Raw genomic sequence first — 6,385 nt, 5'->3', positions numbered from 1 at the left:
CACAGGAATTAGCTTATCGACTCCCCGAACAGTACTATAAGAATCAGTACTGAACATCCCTCCTGTAATAGTACAGGCCCCCATAGCAATGACGTATTTTGGTTCAGGCATTTGCTCATATAATCTCACTAAGGAAGGAGCCATTTTCATTGTGACCGTGCCGGCTGTTAAAATTAGGTCCGCTTGCCTAGGACTTGATCTTGGCACCAACCCATAACGATCAAAGTCGAATCGCGAGCCTATTAATGAAGCAAATTCAATGAAACAACAACTGGTACCATATAGAAGCGGCCATAAACTGGAGAGTCTTGACCAATTCGAAAGATCATTCGATGTAGTTGAAATAACTGAATTGGGGGTTGTTTGGTCAAGTAACGGAAACTCAATCAAATTCATAACTGTCTCAATGTAATCTTTTCCTTCCTTTTTTTTTTTATTGTCTGAATACTCAGTTAAGACCATTCCAACGCTCCTTTTCGCCATGCATAAACTGAACCCACAATTGGGATAAGCACGAAAATTAAAGCTTCGATAAATACAGATACACCCAATACATCGAAACTCATTGCCCATGGATAAAGAAAGACCGTTTCAACATCAAAAACAACAAAAACTAGAGCAAACATGTAATAGCGGATTCGGAATTGTAACCAAGCGTCCCCCATAGGTTCTATGCCCGATTCATAACTAGAGAGCTTCTCTGGTCCTTCACTAACCGGGGCTAAAACTCCTGAAATTACAAATGCCAAGATAGGAATAACGCTTGATATTATTAGAAATGCCCATAAAATATCATATTCGTGAAGCAGAAACATAAATGTACTCCTATTAATGTGGAATATGCTGAATTATTCGAGTTGGCATTGTCAATTCATCCAGAACTTGTTTTCCTAGGTGAAACAAGAATTGATTTTAATCAAATCAAAGTGCATAGTTCAGAGTTTGTTTGCTGTGTGGCATGTCTTGTTTAGAGATTCATCCAACGGAATCGGGATTCCATTTTGGATTTCGATTCTATTTAGATATGGTGTAGACATAAGGCGTTCTTACACAAACAAAACTCTCTCACTTTGTCTCGCTTTCTCTATTCTCTATAAAAAAATAGATATAAGATATAAAAAATATTAAATAATCAAATTCTAAATAATAAAAGATTCTAAATAATAAAAGTAATTTAATTAAATACTAAACATACAAAAAACACCAACAAAAACAAGAAACACAAAAAACCTAAACACCCACAACCCAGTCACACGCAGTGAATGAAATTGAACGATTAATATCGCCTTTCATGCAAAAATATTACGATTTCGATGGCTTCCTTTCCGGATGTCGATTGGGATAAGGCTTTGATCGAGAGCTAGGAGATTCGGTTGTTTAACCTAAGAGAGGAGATCCAGTTTACAGAGGAGATGCCAGGGGCAGTGGCTGTTCAATGAAGTTTCTAAGGGGCTTTTTTTAGAAAAAGATAAGATCCTACTATAAAACCAAAGGAGATTGCCAACAAGAGTAGCTTAAAAGCACCTAGTTACCGAGGCAGATGAGAAGAACTGAACAAGCCAAGAGGAGTACTCAATCAAAGCGAGCTTTCATTTTAGCGGGGGAGAACATCAATCGTTCAGAAAACGATTCAGAAACCACCGTTGAGAAGGGTATGTGAAATAGTAGACGATGGACCAGCAGAGTACTAGAATAGGTGAAGCTTTTTCGTTACCAAAAGATATTAGTAGTTTAGTAATCGGAGCAGATGATAGACCAGAGCGGACCGGAGAGTGAACCTTAGATGGTAGGGGACAATAGAGGATAACAAGCCAGAAAAGTTCAAAGGGCTTTTTCCTTCCGAAGAGAGTAGTTACTAAATGGACAGGCTTGGTTTTGATGCCGATTGACGGCTTTCTTGCCCTTGCTTTCTTTCCTAGTCCTGAGTTTTTCTTCTTGACTATTGCTTGGGATTGGGTTTTACACTATTCAATACAAAATATCTACTCGTGGGCGGAGGGGAGGCAATAGATTCATCTTGTCCTTGGCTTGTGAAGGGAAGAGAGGCTACAGGGTATCTGACCCCGATGACATAGGGACGGTTAGGCTTGTTGGCTGGCTTATGATGGTTTCCTGTCCCAATTCAACATATTCCTTTTTTTGCTCCTGCTTGGTAGCAGGCTTGTGTGCGAGCTTGGTCCGGTTTCGATTCCTAAAGCCCCCCATTACTATATTTGCGGTACGGGACAGGCAATGGATATTGTTCGGGGTAGGACTATTCGAGGGGCAAGGCAAGGGAATGGGGAGAAGGGAAGGCTAGAGCTGACAAGCGAATACCTGCTTCCCGTGGCGAGCATAAACCTTTGGCTCGTTGGTTCATACTAAATCTGACTTCTTCCGGTTCGACTTGATGAACAACAGCAACCGGTCCATTACTGTAGTCCCTGACCTTTGAAAGCCAAGTGCCCTCCTCTGGTCCTCCGTTCACTAACTTCCTCTCCTCTTTTGAATAGGAAGAGCAGCTGGTTTTGGAACAAAGTAATGCTAATTGAGCGAGCCCAGCGCTTAATCATAGACGAGCCAGGGGGTGGTTCTTTCTCGCCACTGAATAAACCCTTCAATTGAGCTTTAGTTCGTACTCCCCTTCCATCCGGTTGGTTAAAAAGTATGTTCATCGGTAAGGACTGGAGTGGACAATATGAATTCCCTTCTTTTGCACAAAGGGAACGATCAATGACTGGAGTGGAGCTAAAGGATTCCTTTCAGGCAGGAAGCCCAAGCGGAACGGGCTACAGTAGGTAGTAGTCCAAGTCTTTCTCCTCAGTTTTTATAAGTGAGACGAATCCCGTCTGAAGCACGAGTTGAACGGCCTACAGAATCAGAAAAAAGTAAACCCGAAGGGGCAGCACAAGGTCTTCTCCTCAGAAGAAGCTGAATAAAGGGCGATGGCTTCCGTTAGGAAGTTGAGTTGAACCTCTTTCTTCGCCTTCTCTTCTCTCTCTGGTGTAGCAACCGACCCCGAAACAGCCGAAAAAGCCACTGGAGCAGGTTATAGAACTGATACTAGCAACTGTTTCAGGTCTATTTCCGTACGTAGGAGTAACTGCTTCCGTAGGAGAAGGCACACCAGCCAGCCCAGGAAGCCAAGGTTGAAAGATAAAGATCACAGACATGTGGTGAACCATACCGAGATAAAGCAAGGCACTTCCCAAGCTTGAAGTGGGAATGGAGAGGCACGAGACAGCCCTCAAAAAAGGCGAAATCCACGAGAAGGCCTCTTTGAGTAAAGATAATCGTGGCACCCTCAACATGGTCTAAAAAAGCGGAGAGAGGAACCCTACCAGAGCAGAGAGCATCGGAGCAACGGAAAGAGGCGCAGCTCCAGGGAAACACAGGTGACGGAGCTGCGAACCAAACGGGAAGGGCGAAGGAGACGGCGAGGAAGAAGGATCGCATGTTAGTCGAGTGAAGGACCCAGACAGGGTTTCATATAGTCGAGCTAATCAGTCCAGAAGTCAGAGCAGAGCAAGAGGATAATGGAAGATTTTTTTAAGGGGTCTCTGAGTTTGCCGATGCGCTTCCAGGTAAGAAGGGGATAATTGGCCGAAATGGTTGCCCTTCGTAAAGCAAGCCCATGGAAATCCTCAAGAAGTCGATGCCCTCTGCAGAACACTCTGTTCCCTTGATGCCAGTCACTGGAACTGATGCACTTAGACCCGTCCCAGATAGTGTATTGATCCCGTCCGGCAGCCCCTTCATTAACCCCTTTTCCGGAAACAGACCGAAATGAATGGTTTTCTGGTTCCCCCTCAAGATGTCTTTTTCGACAGCGTGAACAAAAGAAGCTCGTGCCTGGTCGGGAAGTTCCTGGGATCAAGACCGGACCTTAGATTCATCAGAGATAAAGCCCGCTGCCCTTTTATTTTTGGCAAGGTCCCATACATTATGCCTACGTGGCACCTCGGATAGTCATGGATCCTTGAACCATTAACGGGATCATATTTTTTGTCTTGGTCAAGAATCCAATTGGTGACCAATGCTGAGTCATCGATTGCTTCCACCTGGCAAAGTCCCAGCTCCTTGGCTCGTTGGATACCGAGTGACAGAGCCTGGATCTCGGCTGTGTTATTCGTATGAACACCAATTTGAACAGAACCCTCTGCCACCATTTGATTGCTTAATCACATAGCCGCACCCGCCCGGGGTTTCCTCGGCTCGCACCGTCGTAATGTAACTGTGCACAGTTATTTCTATCTGGGTTCTGTCATTCTGGGTTGTCGACTCACTCTATGCTGCAGGTTGAATTGTTCCAGAACCGCTTCCACGGAATTTTAGGGATTTGGGTCTGCTGTATCAATGCACCAGGACGGACTCCCTCTATGGATTGGTTTGTCTTAAAATATCGCATAGTTCCGAGACCACCAGATTTGAGCTGTGATCATTTTTGGTTTTTATTGCAGTAACCAATTGAGTTTTGGTGTCCTACTCGTTTGAACCCAATCTCTTTCAATCCATGCTATTAGATCCGAAATTCCATGGACGCAATTGGACATTCAAAAACACAAATGCGTGTGTGTTTCCTCTGCCCGCTTGCACATTGGGCACCTGAAAGGTCCATTCCCATACGTGTCAATCTGTCGCCGGTGAGCACTTTCCGATTTCTCCACTGCCAGTCAAAAGTCAAGGTCGACGTAGGCCTCTTCCATCTATCTCTGTCGATTTAGAGTGGGATTGCTCTGAAGGTATAATATTCTAGGTAGAAGCAATTTCGGGGAAAATCCAGCAGCAGTTTAACCAATTTCTCGCCCAGTGGAGGTAGTAGCAAAGTCAGTGGTTTCCTCCTTTTGTGAAGTCTTTTTACTATTTTTATGCGGGTCCCACATAATGCACTCTCGGCACATGGGCTTTGTTTGTCTTGAGCTCTTTACCTACTATAAGGTGGTTAATTCAATCTATAGTAATAGGGACGATTCAATCATTCAAGTGACGGAATGGCAAGTATTCCGCCTTTTCATCGTGCAGTTGGTTCAAGTTCTGATTCTGATTTTGTTTCCTTTCCCACGTGGAAGGAACAAATTCCCTTTTTTCTTTTTGTTTTTTGAAAGAGAGGAAAAGAACAAGAGGGATACTTTTTTTTTTACTTTACCTTGGCCAATTGACTTGCTTGCTACAGGGTTTTTCCCATAATCCAGATGAAGATTGTGCACACTTTACCTTTGAGCAGTCGATGTACCACTTGACCCTGTACCAGAGTTCCGATCTCTTCCATTCCATTTTGTCTGTCTTGGTTTCGATCGGTGAACTTTCATTCGAGATCAAAAAAATAGAGGAGGCCTATGTGAGTTGTAGTAGAAAGAAGCCTGGCAAGCAAGGGAAATTGTTCGAACTACGGAACCTAATCGATAGCCTATCCCGTGAATGAAGACTGAGGCTGGATTAGCAGCCTATCCAAACTACTGATTCCATTCCCCGGCCTTCCAAGCTGTCTTTACTTCTTTGAAAATGTTGGCAAACATAAAATGGAAATAGAAGATCTGGAAAACCTGATGCTCTTCTGCCTTCGAGTTTTAGATAGATCTTACCTCTTTTTTTTTCCGAAATGATTGAAGTTTTTCTATTTTGAATCGTCTTAGGTCTAATTCCTATTACTATAAAGAGGATTTTTTTGGACTGCATATTTACAATACAGACGTGGTGATCAGTTGGACCTTTGATTGAGTAACATTTCTTTTTTTGATTGACCTCCTCCCTTCTTGAGGTAAAATTCCAGTAGCTTTGTTTTGTTAAGTTATTTTATTGTGATTCGACATAAGATAGACGGAATCACGCTCTGTAGGATTTGAACCTACGACATCGGGTTTTGGAGACCCACGTTCTACCGAACTGAACTAAGAGCGCTTTCTTACGACAGGAGATAAAGCAGTAAAGAAAAGGATGATTTTTCGCATGCTAATTAAACTCCAAATTTTGTCCAAAAAGAATCGAAAATAATTAATCCCTCGTCACTGCCCATACGATAAGTAATGGGTAGGGATGAGAGGATTTTAACTTGTTAAAAATTGTTTACCCCAATCAAACGCGCTACCAAGCTGCGCTACATCCCTTTTCAAAATTGTTGTACAGTGTCATTGTACAAAATCCCTGTCTAGTTTTCCACATCTTGATTTTCTCCTCTATCTATATACAACTTTCTTGTCATTTCTTCTTTTTGTTTTCATATAATATAAGAATTATATACATCTGAAACCCGTATAAAAAAAGAATTAATATTTATTGGTAATGCTCAGGAAGAAGGGGTCATCTTTTTCTTTTTTAGGGACAGGAAAATCTCATCTATTGGTTCATTGTACATATCTATTTAAGTTAGGTCGGAAAAATAAATCAAAATAATCTTGAACTACAGCAT

At 42.5% G+C, this 6,385-nt stretch overlaps 1 non-coding gene across 1 annotated transcript; it reads right to left on the bottom strand.

Annotated features, from left to right (window-relative positions):
* Window positions 1-5,803: 5,803 nt before the first annotated feature.
* Window positions 5,804-5,877, bottom strand: TRNAW-CCA. The gene has a single exon. It is a non-coding gene; the product is annotated as a tRNA-Trp (tRNA).
* Between the last annotated feature and the right edge of the window lie 508 nt (window positions 5,878-6,385).

Source organism: Ananas comosus, unplaced genomic scaffold (genome assembly GCF_001540865.1).
Source record: "Ananas comosus cultivar F153 unplaced genomic scaffold, ASM154086v1, whole genome shotgun sequence".
NCBI classification, from domain to species: domain Eukaryota; kingdom Viridiplantae; phylum Streptophyta; class Magnoliopsida; order Poales; family Bromeliaceae; genus Ananas; species Ananas comosus.
This window is presented reverse-complemented; position numbering and strand designations above follow the sequence as displayed.